Genomic DNA, 20,106 nt, shown 5'->3' with positions numbered 1-20,106 from the left:
TTGGGTTGCTAAGCACAAGGTCACAGGATCTAATCCTGGCCACGGCGGCCACATTTCGATAAGGGTGAAATGCGAAACACCAGTGTACTTAGATTTAGGTGCACATTAAGGTGGTCAAAATTTCTGAAGTCCCCCACTATGGCGTGCCTCATAATCAGAAAGTGGTTTTGACACGTTAAACCCCATAATTTGATTTTTTAATTTAAGCTACGGAAGTAGTGCTATCAATAGAAGTTTCGCGCAGGCATCTTGCAATTCAGTGCTTTTTTGGTTTGCGATGTCTTATACAAAATAAAAACTTCATATACAACAACTTGTGGACATAAGCTTACGTTAAATGACTTATCATTTGTGCACCTTTGTACTTCCACTACGCGATGTACTATGTCTTGGTCGCAAACGTAAGTGGTGCTCTGTGGCTAGCAGTCACACAAATGTGCCACTTTGCTGTTTGGTGGCAGGTTCAGATATGCAATGCCTTTCCTGTAATAAGTTTATCATATTTTGCTATATGATACTATGATACCTAATGTGACATCAAAATACATGATGCACAACTGTCTTTCCTTCATACGTGGCATGCTATTTTGCGGTCGCCAACGAGAAAAGTCTCTCTAGCTTTTGTAGTGTTGTGGGCTATGTATGAAATTGAGTATTGTAGCCTGAAAACCGGCTACAAACCTGCTAAAAACACACAATTTAAGGTTCTATTGTGGTTGTGATTTCACAAGCTTCTGACATTCTTGACTGTTCCACTCACACTTGCTTCACCAGGGCAAGTTCATGATCACATCGTAAAACGGGCTCAAACTTCACCCGTTTCTCAAAGATCAACCCGAGCCACATGAGCCACTGTTGGCAATGAGCACATTAAAGATGCAATCACCATGGCAACACGTGCAGTGTGGTTGTCCTTGCGCCAACTGAATGGTGCTAAGTTTTGCCAAAGGCATGCTGTAGGCTTAATATGTGATGGCAACCAAAGCAAGGAACAAACGTCAAACAGTTGTCTTTGAGGATTTATATTGCGCTTAGTGTTACGTTGACGAACGTCAGGGACAGGACGCAGATGTACGTAGCGCAAGTGTTGCCTTTGCATCGAGTTGTTGACAAATCCGACTTCACCCTGCCATGCGCTAGCCACATGGTTAGCTCAGATGGTAGAGTGGTTGCCCTGGAAAGGCAGTGGTCCTTGGTTCAAGTCCCGAACCAGGACGAATTTTTCTTCTACTGCGAAGCTTTTCTTTCGAGGAACCCGTATGGGTTTTCTTTGTAGCAATTACTACGATTGGGTGGGAGAAGTAGAGCACAAGCTTGGGGTGGAAGATGGCGACATTAGGGGCTTGCCTGCTCTGCCCTATCTTTTGTGCATAATCTGTAAATATATTTCACTGTTTCTTTAATCCTTGTGCCTCATTTTGGTGAAGGTGGCATGATCAGTTACTCCACCATCAGTTATATTGCTGAAAATGCCCTTTTGCTAAGCCAATACCCATTGTCTGCGACTCAAATTGAGGCAGCAACAAGCCTTTTCGATGTCAGCATACACAACCAGAGGACACGATCGCAGGTACACTTCAGCGAATCATGACAGCAAATAATGGCTACAGCATATATGTAGGTCACCTCCTGGCAGCTGGCCGTCCAACTGCAGGCCTGCCAAGTTGGACTTGGACCGCTGACCAGCCGTTGTCGCCAGCTCATCATTCTGCTTGTCCGCCCTGGGTAGCGAGAAAAGCAAAACAAGAGAGGTGTTTATAAGGCTTCAAACGGATGCTCATTCATTCATCTAGGCGTTCTTAATACAAAGACACAGATGAATTAAAGAAAAAAAAAATTGAAAGTAGAAAGTGTGTATGCCATGACAGCCTCATGTGCACACTGATGTCAATAGTTTTGTTGACCGTTACTGTTGCAGTAATGACAGAACAATTGTCACAGAAGCGACAGTAATAATCGCTATTGCTACAATTGTGACAGCAATAATTGCCATTGTCACAATAGCAACAGTAATCACTATTTTCACAGTGGTGACAGTAATGATCGCTACCGTCACAACAGTTGCACCAGTGAGAATAACTGGCAGTAGTGTCACTATTGCCGGCAAAACTTCTGTTGTAGGCTCTGTCCGGATTGCTACCTTGAAGACAAGTGTAAACAGTGCAAGCAGCTGAACCAGCAAGCCTACTGTAGGGGTTGAGGGACGGACTTCGGGATGAAAAACAAACTTGGGAGGGTTTATTTTACATTATATAGAGAGAGGTGAGAGACAAGTAACAGTTGTACAGTCATTACGGGCCGGCAGCAACTCGGACGCTGCGGCCCGCGGCAAGAAGTTCGAGAGAGGTCAATCAGGGAATGCTCTGCTCTGCTCCCGGTCTCCGTCTTTTAAGCCCTTCGATGACTGGAAGACGTGTCTTGTCTTGGCCAATGGGAGAGCCCGCTCCGATGACGCCATTTTCGGCCAATGGTAGGCGCCCGGGCAGTGGTGTCGCACCCGGCAAAGAGAGTCGCCGTGGTCTTGCCTTGCTGTGGTGCAATGCTCTCTTCAAAGGCGGCCGGTGAGGCGCTGCCAGGCCTTCCCGGTACATCACAGCCGTCTTGTTGTCACGGTGCATTACAGCCATCTTGTTGTCACGGTGCATTACAGCCGTCTTGCTTCGGGACCCAATTTACTTGCAACAATGCCGGGCTATCCCTTCGCTTTTCTGGAAGAGTCAAGCAGTGAATAGCTACCGCAGGGCACACGAAGTGGGGGCCGCCAACTTGTTTGCACCTGTCGTGCCTCAGGAATGTGTCATCCATGCTTCTGCATTCCTTACTTAGCAGTGGCACGATTCGATGTGGTCTGGGGAACTCGAAGTAGGCTCAGGAAACAGCCCCATATCTAACACTACAAACAACAACAATCTTTACACATTTTCGTATTACAGCTGAACCAAATGCATATGTGTCATTACGTCTGGATCCATATTTTGAAACATTCTGTTTTATTTTGCATTCTTCTTTTCCTATCTTGCGTTGAACCAAGTGGCTAATCCTAGCAATTGTGACATAGTGGCACCTGTGTCGGATCCAAATCAAAGAAGGGCAAGAAAAAAAAAAAGTATTGCTAAAATTAGGAGCTCCGAGTTAGTGACAACCATGTGCTTTTGTACAAGTGCATGAATAATTGTTAAGGCATGTGACCTTACCAAGATTAGCTATGTTATTCCTTTTGCTCATGGAACACAACATGAACCAGGAAACTCGAAAGCCACCTGTGTCACAGTAAACTGAAACTGCATTTGAAAGCGATGTGGAGTTGAATTGTACATCGTTTGACACAACTGAAGTGGCTTGCAGACAGAAACAAGTTGAACAATGGCTATTTGACAGTGATTGCGCATTCTGTGCAGTGTGCCCAAAGTGTAAGTGCCATGCAACCTGCGACACACAGGTGCAGATTAGCACCACCGAAGTAGAGGTTAACGTCTGCGGCAGCAGTCTTTGGTAATAGCTGCTTAGACCACGGAAAGCCTTAGTCCTTGAAGTAACATTGCATCTTCCCCGCATACGCAAACCCATTCAATGCTTGATATCACAAATTCATGGTCTCCATGGCACCACTCTTAAAGAATGCAGTCCTTGAACATGCTACGTGACTAGGCACTGTAGCAAATGAGAAAGAAGCATTTGCAAAATTTGCCGAGATAATGATTACACCTTGATCTATGTTGTGAGAACTGTCTTTAGCAGGGGGATGTCAATCAGAAGACAGAAAGCTTCACATTTAACTTCTCGTAAGACACACAAGAAGAATTATGAACACACTCCTACAAGGTGCTGACTCCCAATTCCTGGTTTTACTGAGGCAACTGCCCTCGTTTTCAAACAATGCACAGGAAGCGGGAATGTCCTTACTTCTTTTTCTTTATTCACTCCAACTCCATTTTTTCTTCTTTTCTTCTCTGTCCTTTTTCTAGGCTCGAGGTGAGGGAAAAGGAAATGTGGCTTCTTTTGTTTACAGACACTGCAACCTGGCTACTGGGTAGGCCGTGCAAAAGAGATGGAAACACAATGGACAAATAACAAGCATTCCTGTCATGTTTCTGCTTCCTTTAGTTTTGCACTGCCTACATCCATGGCTCCTTCTCCTTGTTAATTATGACGGTGGTGGGAGAGGCCCAAGAAATGCTGGTGGCGCTTTGGTTCTTCTTGGTGGACAGACAAAATAGTACAGGTTGTTGTTGCACCACAGTGCCTGAATTAACTATTAACTAAGTAACTTAACTAATTAACTAACTGTTAACTGCTCTGCCATAGTCCTGGCAGATACTATTACGCACACCGACGCTTTAAGCACGGGGCCCGAGTATACTTGTCTGGTTGGCGCATGCTTCTGGCTATACTTGAGACACTAGTCGGTAAATGTGAGACATATCCACAGACTAGTTGTGAAATCTACCCAGAAAGTTGGCTAAACAAAAATTTTATGGTAGGTATTGTTTTTATACAGATGGCGTCACAAAGCTTATCAACTGTCAGTGCTGCTCGCATCACTTGTCTTCTGACATGGCAGACTGGTGGTGCAAGAAGCCCGTGTACCTTTTGAACTATCGAAAAGTTGGAGAACTTCCTATAAAATCTGATTCAGATGACTGCAGTGTTCGTTATGAGGTGTCATTAGGGGACAACGGCAGCAACAAAGAGTCCATGCTGCTTTAGGAACGCTGTAATTATCCCAATTAGAATCACATTTTTTCTAATTTTCATATTTATAAATTGTAAAGTGCTTCACAAATTTCAACAATGAATAGAATTTGAATTTAAAGCCTGGTAATGTGTTACTTAACAGACATTAAATTTGTTACACTTTGGAGGGCTGATAGTATAAGCTCAAGCATAAGGTGGGTGCTGGTTTAATTTGCCTTCTCCACCAAATAGTGTCTTCACATTTCGATGCAAACCACTGTGCAAAAATGTACAGTTTATAAAGGGACACGAAAGAGGAATATTAAATTGCATTAGTAAACCACACCTTGGAAGCAGCAAAATGGCCACTCTTGCTGTGAGGAGAGGCTTTGGTTAGTCAGATTAGACAAAAAAGTTGAAAAGTGGCAACGCCAGCTTTAAGTTCCCGCTCCAGCCACTGTGACGTCACGGATTTCGACGATGTCTACTCCGGTCAAGTTGAACATTCACTATTTGGGAAGGAATGCACTGCATTCCAAAGGAAGCAAGGACTTGAGCTAGCATGTTTCAAGAACTGCTGCGGCGCTGAAATGGCCTGCTAAGGGCTCCCAAACATACAGCGGTGCCATTTGCTGGAGCACCTCGTCGACGTGGTATGAAGGATAACATGGTATGCTCTGCGTAGTTTGGCTGCTGCCAGTCGATTCAAGTATTGAGAGGCACCTTCCTGCGCATGTCTTTAACTGCCCACAAAAACACACAAGTTGTTCGCTGCCGAAACTGCATGCATAGAACGTTTTGGAAACATTGTCTTTTGACAAAATATAATACACTCCACTGCACGGCTGTCGCAATGAGGCTTGCCGAGTTGGCTTCTCACATGAAAGAAGCAATCCGCAAGAGAATACGATGTAAAATGTATTCAGGTTGTGCGAAGCTGCCTGTGCAACCAAACCTGAAGTCTGAATGCAGGAATTGCACGAATTTGCAGTTAGCGATTGAGCGTGCGCATATATATATATATGTATGTCGGCACACAATGTTGTTCAAATTTTTGTTCTCAGTCTGCTACTGTTCTTTCAACGTAGCCGTCGTGCCAGCTGTATCCACCTGATCCCTCCTGCCACGTCATGCCAATGGCAGCGCCACTGTTTCCAGCGGTAGCTCTTGCCCCCAATATCAACAAATACTTTGAAATCTGTGACATCACACTAGTGAGCTGGCACTACGGCTCTGTCAGAAAATTAAGAAAGGGGAAAGCTTGCCATCACTTTTTTCACTAATAAGCAACCTTTTTTCTGCCTCCAAATGAAGAAAAATAACAGAGCTTTAAAAAAAATAATTTACTTATATAAACTAATCAAATGTTGTTATTTGAAGTCCCTTCAAAGCCACAACTTTCTTTTCCCCTCCCTCTTAGCACTCAAAAAAAAGAAAAGAGAAAGGAAAAGGAGACAACAAATGATTTCTACAATGACTACGAATACAAATTTTTGTATGATGCCGAATGCTATCACACCCTAGCATTTACTGCCTTAGAGAAGGCATCAAGTTAATCTGTCCTCAAATGCAAACGTGACCACACTGTAGGCCATAAAAGGCCCGCACAATTCTTCTCGCATGAATTTGTGGATGACTAAGGCCCCAGCTACTGTGATACAAGTACACACATTCCTGTGCTGACCTCTGCAGATTTTGGTAATTTTTTTCACAAACCCACGGATCCGCCATTCTCAGAAACTACACCACTGTTCTTCAGTAGGGGCGGACACGTAATCAAAAAGGCAGCCAATGGCCTCAAGACAAGCAGTTTTCGTGCTTTGCTACGGTCCCCGAACAATAAGATGACCTCTTTTGTGGCTCTGTGACCGGGTCTGTATGGCCACTTCTGTTTGCTTGTCACACTGAAAGGCAATTAAAATGAAACTTACAAGCCTGGAATTGGAAGTGCTAGAGGGGCGATAACCAGCCAGAGATCGATACCACGTTCCAAGCAAGTCTCAACCAGTATATAGTGCTGTTCGGTAAAGCTCACAGGCCTATAAAAAGACACCTCTTGCATGTATCTGTAAGGTTGGCTGAAGATTTCGAAACTCGCACGACACTTGCGCAGCTTCCTCTACCAATGGTAAAATTTTTGAAAACAAGCGAGAGAAGAAAGAAAAACAAAGAAAACAAGTGTGGCCAGGTGTGCATGTAACATAAGGGATGGTCAGTGTTACTTGTAATTTATGATTTCCAAGACATAGCTGCAGTTCAGAAGAACCAGTGCGAACCAACACAAAGAAATGTTTCTTAACAGGAACTCCCTGCCTGACGATGAACAATGAACCTTGTTTTCTCATCGTTCATTTCAGTGTAACAATAAGGTACGCTTAACAATAGGTATTCCGCGATTTTCGTAAAGATATATTCCTGTCATCCAGCAGCAACAAAGTTGCGAGTTTTCGAACCACCTTAACGACGCACGAAACACGCTTTTCCTTTCGCGGCACAAATTTGTAAACAATGTAAAATTGCCAACACAGCCTGACGGAAGTGCTGCAGGCTGGCTGGCAACCTAACAGCGCGAGATACTGCATGTACATTGCATTCAATCTTGCTTAACTTTCCTCCAAACAACCGGGAACATCACATCTCGATCATAAAAGGGCATGTGGGCGAGGGAACTGCGCTGCAATAGCGTTCAAATAGGTCAACTTTATCAAGGTATACGAAGGATCAGCACAGCTGCAAGAGACAGGCTGCCACAACAAGACAGACAAAAACGAAAAATTTTGCAAAAACCATCACAGGAACGTTTTCAAAGTGAAGCCATAGCTTCGCAGTAGATCTGCTGGGACATTTACTTGTTAGCTTTATAGGTTCGTACTATGGTGTACGTGTGTGCCGTGGCATATGGAGGTGTTGAAGCACGCTTGGCAGGTGGTCTTCAGCCTCACCGTGCATTGAAATATGAGAAGCACTGATGCATCCATTTTTCTTGCATGTACGGTTATACCGTTAGATATGCCATGGCCAGCATCTTTTGAAGCATTGCCTTTGGTGCAGGATGCTTCTTTTTTATGCTGCATTGACCTGTCAGTGGTCCAGCATAGCGCATCAAGTTCAACAGAGGAATGCTGTTTGTGGAGTACGGGGAATGCCAGTTCTACGTTCTCCTCACTGCCTGAAACAGGCTGTACCTGGCTGAGCCATTAGGCTGACACTGCAAGTGAAGCTGGAGTGTCTATACGATGACTATCACAACAAAAGGTAACGGTACACAGGCATTCATACAAGAAAGTTTAAAACATAGCAGGCTGGGAGAATACCTTTGAACCAACATTCCTGTGCCTCTAGTGTTTACCACAATGCATGTTCACTCTGACAATCTAGTAGTGTTGGTTCCTACACAGTAATGTAATACCGTTGAGAGTGATGTTTATTCAATGTGAAGTAACCAAAAACTTTGTTTTCCTTGTCCAACTTGATTAAGTTGTTCATGGTCTCGCAAATGCAACGCAATTCTTACGCAGCTTATTCCCCGCCCACTACTGTGTTCTCTTAGAAAAAGGTAGGTAAGCAATAATAGATACGTTAAGTACTCAGTAAACCTAATTTATATTCCTGAAGCTACTTCAGTCTGTCACATGAAATTACCGGAGCTTAAAGCACCTTGCACAGCCAGTACTCCAATGACATTGTATTATACAGCACATTCTAAATTTCTGTTGAGTTCATAAGGCATCGATGGAACGTTTTCTTTTGAGTTTCACTCAAAGATTGTTAGTAGTAGTAGTAGTAGTAGTATGGGCTTTTATTAAACAAATAGATAAAAATTTGGAGGACGCTTAAGCTTCACCTTTAAGAGTGGAGCACAACAGCATTCAAAGATCCCCGACTGCTTCTCACCCTTCCCGGCAACTGCAGCTTGTGTAACTTTAAGTAACGGCAATGTTTACAGAGAAATGCTGGCGGTGAACGCTATGCACGAAGGCGCGCTTTCTGGTAAATTTGTGGCCTCTTGTGTGCAATTTCTATTGGCTGCAATTTTCTAATACTGTACACAGCTCACTTTTGATGCCATCATCTGGCATTCAACTGTAAAATGACAATTTCGATGTTGGAAGGGACAGTTGCTGGTGTTAATCCCATGACAAATTCTGCTAGCATGCATAATATGTCTTTTTCTTTTCTAGTGCCCTTTTTGTCTGAACTCTCAGCAAATGTAGGATAGCGAGACGAACTGCTCCAGTTGTAAAAGTAAGTTAAATTACCAATGCAAGAAACAAGTGAATTTAAATGACCTCAACATTGTGAAAGTGCTATGCGCCAAAAGGGAACGCTATGACAAGATAGGCAAGATGGCTGCACGGTGCACTCTGGGTTGGTATAATGCAGGGACTAAGTTTGGTCAATTCTTATAATCCACTGGTAACGACCATATGATCTTAGGGACAACAAAAGCTGCTCAGAATATCGATGAAGTGCGAAAGGAAGAGGAAGTGGAACAAAGCCATTACATTATCTCAGCCCTGGATTCATTTATGTACTTCTACAAGCAGGTTAATATGCATGTAAAGCTTGACTGTGTAAACAGGAAAAATGTCCTGGCCATATTAAAATATCCCACAGACATGACTAATGGATAACACATGGCTTTAAACTGATTATATTAGTTTGTGACGCTCACATTTAACTACGCAGCAGCCAATAAACAAAGTTTGCCTTGCAACTGATAGGCTAAGTCCAAAGGAGCATCGGGGAAAGAAGTGCATTCAACACAAGCTCGATTTCAGATCAATCTCTCAGTGGTCCCACCTGTTACAACGTATCTAGGCCACGTTGCTGCTGCTATGTATATGTAGAAACATGCAAACAATGAGCATTATATTTCACACATATCATTTGACAGCTAGTGACAGCCCAAATGTTCTGCCCTTCCACATCTTTGCCCTACCTCGAAGAAGTCAACCTCGATGTGTTTCGGACTGCATTGCGAAATCATGCACTGCACATATTTACGTGCGCAGTGCCTTGACGGTCACAAGCAAAATAAGAAAACCGTAAACCTTGAGCAGTTCTGCGCAGTTTCACAAAAGCGATGGTTGCGACACTGTTATTGAACGAAACGACTCGCCGCGCACTTATTGTGCTATTTCCGACATTTCACACAACGTTTTGCTCACTGCTGGTCTACGACACTCCAGCACAGCAGTGTTGTCAAATATGAGGCCTACAGAGCATTTACGTTTTGTCATCTTGCCAGCTCTCAAACAAGTCAGTCTCTTAATAACATTAAAAATATGGAAGAATTGCAGAAATAATGACAACACTGAACTCGAGAATGCACTGACTTAAAAAAGCACTACATGAATAACAGAGATAAACACTCAAGTTTACAGGAGAAAGCATGTCCTGTAAAACTGTGTGTTTGCATTAGCTATTTTATTTTAAGTCAGCACATTCTCAATATTAACATGAACCAACCAACCCCATTAATATCTCTAATGATAATGTAATACTAAGATAGTGAGCTACAATGCAAAACCGGGAAGCATCCATAGTTTGAGGCACTGGTGCTATTATGGTACCCTATAAACTTCTTCCTGCGTTTGTTTTGCAAGACGCAGGACCGAGAAGTTGACCAGCAACAGTCAAACAAGGGGCGTCTCTCAGGCTGCGGCCAACATTTCAACAAGAGGGCTTGTCTTAGGGAGGGTCAAGTCAAATGACAAGTTATTTTGCAAGACAGTTTTGAAACATCGGCTCCAGCCTGACATAATTCCTTGTTCGACCACTGTGATCACTTCATTACACTTTTAAACAGTTTACAGACTTTTGGGTGCATCTTGTCTACAAAGAATAATTATCATCAGTCTGGCTTGCATTTCCTTTCTTGAAAACCGCCCGCTCACAACTTACCTGTCAGAAATGCTATGTCACTTCTATTAGCCCCGGGAACGACCTACGGGGCGCTTCGAGCGCCGTTCGCATGACATGAGGGCACGGACTCGCGCCTGCCGTCTGCTGCAGTTTGGGCGGCGTCCAAGGGCCTTCTGCAGTGTTTCCGTCTGTTCGCTCTCATTGCCTGCGCTTGTATACTTATGGCGGTCGTCTCTAGTATATTTTTGCGAGATATTCACCCGCGGAAAAATTTATTCGAAAAGCTTATTTTCTAGATGACAATATATTTCTCAAAGGTAGCACTATAGTACCAGCTGAAGGAGCTCAGACCAGCCCACTACGGGTTTTTCATGTGCGGATCTACATTTTTCCGCGGTAGCTCATGTGAATAATAAAAGCACACATGCAAAAACAGAGCACATAAGAATTCAGTTAGAATACCATACCTGCCGTGATGCAACAAGCCTCTCACAAACGATGGCTATCTATTACTTCTACAACATTTACCTTAATTTTAATCCGCTAAAGCATGTTTGCTCACGACGCGTGGTTCATGGTATAATATAAAATTCTTGCGTTTCTTCACAGAAACACTCGGCAGTAACACGAGGGCTTAACTAACACTGCAGTTTAGATTCTACCAGCACCACTAGCTAGTTTAACTGCTTCTCAAAATTAGGCTGTTCTTCACCGGTCAAATTTAAGTGGAAGTAATTTGAAGTAATGCTAATTGAGGCTTACAACTGTTTGCAGCACACAGAAAGGAATGTCCCCTTATCTATTCCCATTCCCGTGCCACACGTTCAACTAACCTGAGCAATTTACTGGTGCTTGTTGCTTGAGGAACAGACATGATGAATCTGCTTAGCAAATTGACAAAGACTGCTCGGCCTAAATTTTTGAGTGAAATATACCATTTGGACAGCATGGAAGAAGCCGAAGCCTCATTCATTAGTAGTATGGGACACATTGAAGATATCCTTATTCCCCGGTAGAGGACAGAAATCAAGTGAATTCCTGTGAGACTTGTGGTGTCTTCCTTATGAAGCGGGTATGTGAGGATCCCTTCATGTACTGACGAAGCGATTAGTTCTCAGTTTGTATAGGTAAACAATGCAGGATCGAAACATGGTAAGGCAGAAGATGCTTGAATTTTAATTTTCAAGGCAGCCTAAGCTGCGCTGCAGTGCCTCGAGTATACTTTAGGCATTGCAATTGGCACTTGAAAAAACTGCACCATGGTTTCAATTTGAAGTTGAAGTGAACACATTGGCTTCAAGAACAATGTGTGTCTTGCCATAATGACAGATGGTTGCTTCCGTTGTGTGAGGGACATGCCATATTGTCAATAAAGGTTACCGACGGTCACTATCAAGGCCACTACGATACGATATACATAGCGCGAATTAATCGAATCCTGATCTTAATCACGAAACTTTTCTTTCAGGTGATTGCTGTTATGGTATTCGTGAAGCATATACATACTATACATGATGCGACGTCGTGTTAACAGCCATGACCTGCGAGTTTTCCGGGTGCCTGTTTCAGAGAACAGTGAAAGCATAGTTGTAAACCTTGTGCAAAATGTGTGCCTGACTATTCCTTTTATGCATTAATAATGTGGCCATATTTGACTGAAACAACTCACCAGAGTAATACGAATCATGACGAAAACTTCGGTGGGCAGTACCCTAACACTGATTTATAATGTTGACATCATATACCAAGGTTTTTCTTCCGTGTAAAATACAATCTCTCTCATAGCTAAGTACCAAGGAAACGGTAAATGTTTAGCAAAGCATCTTACATAACAGTGCATGTTGAATTTGCAGGCTTTCTTTTTACGCAAAATTTATGCACAGACACGGCGCACATATGCATTGCAATATCAGTGAACCCCTTCAACGCTACATAGTTTGTGATATCCAAGTCGCAAATTTTCTCAACTCGCGCAGTTCCGAAGAAGAAACGGCGTTTCATACATTACAGCAGAAAGAAGCCGACATATCCTTCAATAAGTACGGCTCGAGCCACCGATACCCGAAGCATGCACGAAGGGAACGAGTTCACACGGCAGACAAGCGAGCCGGAGCGAGCGACGTCCTGGCCATGACGTCACACGCGAGAGGGTGCCACTCCAACTTCTCGCCACAAATAACGCACATGTTGTTCATGACCTGTAACTACCAGGCGCACAGTGCTAAAGAAAAGAAAGGCTAGCAAGATAGATGACGATTGTTGTTTGAGAAGGAAAGCTCTCAAAGGTGCAAACATTTTCAGAGTGAAATCCCCGTCTTTCTGTGTACCTTGTTTTCTGAGCAGCGCAGAAAAACGCCTCTTTCGTCTTGCGTAAATTTGAAATTTCTGCAAATCTTCCAAATCGTAATCTACACGGCACACAGGAGGCTGCACCAGAGAGCAGCAAGAGGCACCTCACAAAGCTGAAATCAAGTTGGTGGTGGTAAACTTTATTGAAAGGGGGAAGGGTACAATTAATCGTTAACTTAAATGCAAAGTTGATGAAGTGATGAATTATGCACTAAGCCAATATGCAAAATTAACGTTCTGCTTTCCTTTGCTTTAGTAACAGAGAGATCTAGAAATAGGGGACCTAAAGGTCGGGGATGCTATCGACCAGGCATACAAATGCCACTCAAAGAAAGTACAACATGAAACCAACGAACAAACAAGTTTGGGTCGAATGCTACTAGGACACGCTATCTCTAAAACTCCTTATTATTTCATGGCTATCGGTTCTACGGCATCACTATCATCACCACCACAACCGCCACTATCATCACTATCATAACAGCCGAGGAAAAAAAAAAGCGAAGAAAAACGGACGACCACACAACGAGTCAGCGTAGGAAATACTCGGCGAAAACGCAAACGTAATTCACTTACAACCTCCTCGCCCCGTTGCCAAAGCAGCGCCGCCGAATGGGAGGAAAGGGGGAAACGGCAGTTTCCGAGGTTCCACGAGCAAACGAGATAAAAAGTAAAATAAAAGGCAGGAACAAAAGAGACCGCGCTTGAAATAGTTTATCTTCCTTCGCCGTTTCCGCTCCGACGACTGCCGCCTCCAATCGCACGCCATCTTTCATCGTACGTAACCGCACCCAACGTCTCTGTGCCACGGCACTACGCCGTGCGTGGTACAGTCAACCCGGACGCAGCTTATATATTTCCTTTCAGGCACAAAGTAACTGCAAGATGCGAGATAAGAGGAAAGAGACGAAGCAAAGAAAACCGTGCCTCGTGCGCGCGCTAGCACGCCAAAGAGAAAATCGATTGCGCAAGTAGCGAGGGAAAGGGAGTACTACTAGCTCCCCGCCGCGGCAAAACGCACGCGCGGCAACGAACGACTGGAAATCTGTTCTTCTGTTACGCCTGTGCGCACGTAGCAGATGGATTATCGCGCAGCCTTTAGCAGAAAGCCTGGCGTTCTAAAAAGAAAGAAAATAATAAAAAAAAACAATCAAGCTTGAACTCGTTTCGTGTACGAGGCAGATGGATTATCGCTGCTGTCAATAACAGAGTGCGCCAGCATACGTTGGAAAATCGGCGGCGCGTACACATACAAAAACACACGGTGCTCTGCTAAATGACCTAATATGGCCGCTGAATTATATAGCAGACGGCGGAACGTTTCTTCGTCTGTTCAGCTAACGTTCCCTGCGAAACAAGGCGAACCGAACGACGAATGTACGAACGGATCGAATAAATAATGCCCGTAGCACAACCGCCGTTTGCAAGGGCACACGATAAACAAATACAGCAAAATGACAAAGAAACAAGAGCAAAAAAAAAAAAGAGAGATTGAGAAGAAATCGTGGCAGACGTGCAGACGAAGAGACGACGCAGACGAAGATTCCCGCTCTTACGCGGCCACCACTCTGACGTCTGTTTACAACGCGCTGACGTTTACAACGTGCACGTAATAAACCGCGCATGCGCGGTGAACGTATACATGCACGCGCAAATCATTAAAAGATACCCAGAGGGAAAAAAAACATGGCAGCGGCACTGAGAAGACGTACAAAGGGTCTACGACGTTATTTACGATTTCCAAAGACCGCGACACGACAATATAGAACGCGGACTATGGTCCAGTATATGTCATCGGAATAATAGAGCCCACAAGAAGGGAGACAACGGAATTAAACCTGAAAGCACGATTCCCGCCCGTAAATAACAAATTGAAGTACACAAATGATCAGAAAAAGGGACGCGAATTTGAGTATATCAGAATCAGTATTAATCAGAAACCAAAGGTTCCATCCCCTAAATTGACGTTCACGAGTGAAAGGGGCACGAGGAAAAAAAGCTTATACAACGCAGGAGAAAGGCACAAAATCGAAGAGCGGTTCATACGAAACTACGGCCGAGTCTCATAAACAGAGGGGAAGAAAGGAAGAAGAGAGAGAAAAAAAAAGAAAGCTTAACGCTGGCGCATCTGTGAGATACAAACGGCTGGAAGAACGGAAACACGCCTTCATAAAACCCAGAACCCGTTCACGGAAGACGTGGAAAAGAAAGGAGGAAGCAGAAGACAAAAGACGCGCGAGGCCACGCTCCGTGAAATATCATACGGGACTACAAAAGGAGCAGAAAAGACAGCATACGACGGCAATAAGAAACGGGCGCGGGAACGTGAGCGAAGCCATAAACAACAATTTAAGAGATTGGGGAAAAGAAAGGATAAATAAAATTAAGGGATGAAGAGGAGGATAGGGTAAAGCATGGCAAGCTGAGGGGAATAAAAGCTTCTTTTTTATCTTTTATCAAGCCCTCTTCGTCTTCCCCCTCCATCCCTTTCGTCTCCTCCAAGAGAAATGGTCGTCTGCTAGCAACATAATAGCGGGAGCATATATGATTTCAGAAGGGGCCTGGCAGAAAAGTACACACAGTGGCTGGTATTAACGGGCGCCGTTATGGGAGTGAGGGTGTGTGTGTGTGAGTACGAATCATGCGGGTCGAACGATCTTTGCACGAACAAGGAAGGAAGGCGCGCGGGATGGCACAAAGAAAATACGAGTTCGAGAAAAGCCTGCAGTATAGTGGATTACGCGAGAAAGGGGAAAACGCGGGGCGCAACGTATATAGAGGAGGCTAAAACCCGGAGCGCGCTCGACGTCATTCGTTTCTGTCCCCTATTTCCCCAGCCCCATCCACTCTTGTACTTATGCTGGTATGCAGAGATAGCGCTAGTGCGTACGTATGCCGACTGCCCCAGGAAAAAAAAGATAAAAAAAACGAACGTAGCAGACGACGACTATACCGACGCATAACGAAGGCACTGCATAGCAAGCACACCAGTCGACGACAGCACGTACAAGTATGCTAAACAGCTGACAACAGACGAACACCAGTGAACACAATGAGTCTTCACAATAGTGAGGCTCCAAGTGAATACACAGCAGAGGAAACTAAAGTCAGCAGGAAGTTCAAAAAAGCGTACTTAGAAGGCAGGGTGTTGCCGGTACTATAGGCCCGCAGCAAATGTGGTAGCATTAAAGTTTATTTCACAGCCCCCTTTTAGCGTTGAGCACGAAGATATTCGGTAAGAAACGTACGCTTAAATTAACCGACGACTTAACAAGCTTACGCAACAACACACAGCCGAGTAATTCAACGAAAGTAAACCCATATTTCGATCAGCCAACATAGTACGGCGCCACAGCGCTTGAAAGCGACCGGCCTGACGTACCGTAAGCATGCTCATGAAAAGGTATAATGAAACTGCTAATAACGTCCGAACCCGGCATCCACCACCCCCATAGCCAACGGAGAACCCACCGCCCCTATCAAGGTCCGGCAACGATAATTCGAGTTCTCATGTGCGTCAGAGAGAGAGAGAAACGGCTCCCATTGGTCGATTCCCTCCAACGTCACGAGCGGCAGGAACGAAGGAACCACAAGAAGACAGCGGCGGACGGAACGGCGGCATCAAGCCCGTCCAAAAGTATAGCATGCAGCCGCCATGCGTGCTTGACAAATGAAGCAAGCAACAAAGCGTAACATGCTGACGCATCACTTCTCGGCGTCGTAGTCCCGCGCTTGCTCAGACGTGGGGTACTCTTATGGACACTGTCAAATACCATCATATCGTCAAATTTGGTAATGCCGCTAATTTGACCCAATCAGAGATGCCGCGGCCAGCCCAGTAGCAGACCTCCGAGTCAATAAGAGCGGACAACATGGCGGAGTTTGTCAACGTCCAGAACCGCACCCACGGCCTGGCCAGGTGGAAGCTCGGAACGGCGACGTCATAGCTCCACATAAATGTCTGAAGACGCGAAACGATGGCCATAAACAAGACTTAACTGTGCGGTCAACGACCTGAAATGGTGGAGTGGGAGCCTATGACGAATGCCGTAGTGCCGAGCTCCGGATTATTTCCGACAGCCTGGGGTTCTTTAAAGGAACAATGAAAAAAATTCGAAATAAGTTCTGCAGTATACCAAAAATGCCCCTCTCACTGCGAGAGAAGGCTCGGTAAGCCAGAAAATGCGCAAACACGACATACGGGTGGCGAAGCCGTCTCGAAGTCCCCCAACCGTTCGTCGTGACGTCACAGATTTTGACGACGTCTGCTCGGGCCTAAATCGCCTCTTAAATACGAGGTCGCCAGATGGAATACCGGCAGCGGCGGCCGCATTTCGATGGAAGCAAAATGCAAAAAAAGAAAGAAAAAAAAAAAAAAAAAACCCGCGTACAGCACACTGGGTGCACGTCGAAGAAACCGAGGTGGCCAAAATTGATCCGGAGTCCCCCCCCCACCCAGTATACGTTTAGCTTTTATAATAGCTGTCAGTTGGGCGCTTTGGTAAACCTTCAAGATGGAAAAAGCGCTGCGAAAACGGAGACTGGCGTTTAGCTGTTTACAGCGTAGTAAAGGCGTCGGCAGTAGCAGTCATTAACGTAGAACGACACAATTATTTCCTTGTCGACAGGAGCATTCCTGCGCCAGGAAAACGTTCCTAACACGTCGTGGCTGAACCAATCGACACGAGATGGCACTACACCAGCGCTGTCGTCATCTCCGTGTTCCGCTATTCAGGGCATCCGCCATGTTCGCGTTTTGAGCCAATCAGAGAACGCGTAGCCGCCAAGCGAGCCAATCAGAGCTGACAAGATGGCGACATTGAAAATGTGGCGGAATACGACAGTGTCCGGGACAGCGTGCCAGAACAGCCTATACGCAACGCTAAAACACTCGAATATACTGCAACGGCGACAACTGCACGTCGTGCTATAAGGATGTCTCACCAAACGCGTTAAGAAGACAGTTCGATCAGCCGGCAACCTAATCTATAGCGATAAGATTGTTAACTGACTTACCAGGACGTTTGTACGAGATGAAGGAGCTCGAGTAGTAAGTAGAATAAAATTGGGAAACGATCGATCCGGCGTGCCCGCGCGCTAGTGGAAGCAGCGTGTTGCAGACGGAGGCGAGGAGAGATTTAGAAAAACCAAGCGGATAAAACAGGCGAAACGAGCGTTAACAATCGATCCCAACGCACGGCATTTCGAAGGATCACACGTGTGACATTTTCGCGTGAGAGAGCGAGTGTGCTTCTCATCAGTTGGCGTTAGCGGAGCGATCTGAACGCCTATAAACAAAACGACAAACAGGAGGCAACCGTGTTGTACATACATATACTACAAGGCGCCTTCGACATTTCGTTACGTCTTGTTTTGTTTTGCTTTTTTTCGCAGAACGCGCGCGCGTAAGCAAACTCCCGCTGTTAATAAACACATAGCCTTTCGCAGCTGCGTACCACGAAGTTTTCTCAATGCGCGCACACAAAATCGCATATTATTCTCACCAGGCACCAGCAGAAATTTCCGCTAATACGTACAATGTAAGTCCAGCCTAACAAGGTAAATGTTTTTCTAGACGTTTCAGTAAAATCGGAGACAAAAGCAATCAAATGAACATCACTACGTGACGGTGCAGGTATGGGGTAACCCATACCCTCCCCCACAGAAGGGAACCAGAATCCCGGAGAGACAACCCTCTCCCCTGCCCTCCCCCTACCCTTCGGCCTTATTTCGTAGCCGGCCGGATGCCCACGTGACGTCTGCAAGCACGGTTCCCGCCTTCTTTCCCTTTCTCCCTTGTTGCGCGGCGTGTTGCACGGACGGTGGGACGAATGGATGTTATAAACGTCCACCTTAAAACGGGGCGTTGTATATGTGCCATCAAGCTTCACATATTAACATTTCTCTTTGTGTTTTCAAAGGCCATTAGAATCGGTCGCTACAGTGTTAAGAAACCATTAAAATTTAAATTCACTCTAACAAAATTATCGTGTTTTCATCTCGTGCGTTCCCTATACGCTTAACCCAACAATGTAACCCAGCTTGCCTTCTAAAATTCTTAACCGTAAGATTCATTTGCCTCGTCTGTTGTCTTTGAGCCCAAGGACTCGGCCAGTGGAACTACGTCATCACCTACCGCTGCATGGATGCAGCGACGTGCTATGGATGCCACAGAGCCTGTACTGTACGCTCTGCGCTGAACGTTCACATAGTGAAACCTCACTACAACGAAACGGGATATAACGAGGCAAGTGAAATCTCCCTTGAAATTCCCGTAGATATTCACACTGCAATGCATGTAATAACGGGTATAACGAAGTAATGCATATAACGAAGTAGTTCTGACTCCTCCAAATTTACTTATAATTAGGTTTTACTCTATACCGTGCGGTTACACAGCATCATATACTATGCGAAGCGTAACACCGATGGTGGCATACGTCGCTAAAACTGCCGAAAAATACGGAGGAAAAGCCGCACGTCCTTCTCTCTCTAGGAGAGGATCCGCCTTCTCCGTCAGCAGAGACGACGTCACAGCTGTGACCTATCTCTCACGCGTGCGACGCCTTTCCACGCACGGACAGCCATCGTTTACTTAGCGGAAGCATTTAGTGACGTCCTCGTCCCAATCGGCCTCCCCATCCGCTCTAGTAGTCTTTTGACTAAAGGGCTCTGGTTCTATGTCTCACCTAAACTAGCCTTCTCCGACGCGGGAAAGCGGCTAGAAATTACCGTTTGCAAGCTATCGCGCGTGGCGAGAACCCATTTCTCGTGAGCATTTCCTGCGAGAGGTACGGGGATCGATACCCCGCACCTCCACCAAAAATGAAACGGGCAGAGATATAAGGTTGAATGGGGCCGGTACTACCAGCATGGCCGAACGTATATATATATATATATATATATATATATATATATATATATAAGGTTAGCCCCACTACGTCGTCTCTTTTGTCTTGTTGGTGATCGTCGTCTTTGTCCATCTCGTGGCACCGTGACAATATATTTGAATAGGCTTCAATACTGTCACATGACGCTCCCTTCCAGTTCTTTTCTTTTCCCTTCTAGTGTCCACACTTTATATCGATGTCAGCCTTCATCAAACATAACAAATTACATGTACACGAACGCTTACACATTTTAAGCCGCAGAGCAAACTTTCGAATATACATGAAAGGGGAATAGGTTGGTATTATAGGTACAACAAAAAGATAG

The 20,106-nt window shown here is 45.0% G+C and overlaps 1 long non-coding RNA gene across 1 annotated transcript in view; it reads right to left on the bottom strand.

Annotated features, from left to right (window-relative positions):
• LOC129383887 (uncharacterized) overlaps positions 1-20,106 on the bottom strand; it is a 161,484-nt gene that overhangs the window by 1,517 nt on the left and 139,861 nt on the right. Inside the window, exon 3 of the long non-coding RNA XR_008611713.2 lies at positions 1,627-1,721. This is a non-coding gene — a long non-coding RNA (uncharacterized lncRNA). The remainder of the gene's footprint in view (positions 1-1,626; positions 1,722-20,106) is intronic.

Source organism: Dermacentor andersoni, chromosome 9 (assembly GCF_023375885.2).
Source record: "Dermacentor andersoni chromosome 9, qqDerAnde1_hic_scaffold, whole genome shotgun sequence".
Taxonomy (NCBI): Eukaryota; Metazoa; Arthropoda; class Arachnida; order Ixodida; family Ixodidae; genus Dermacentor; species Dermacentor andersoni.
Note: the sequence above shows the minus strand (reverse complement) of the source record. Positions and strands in the feature narration are given on the sequence as shown.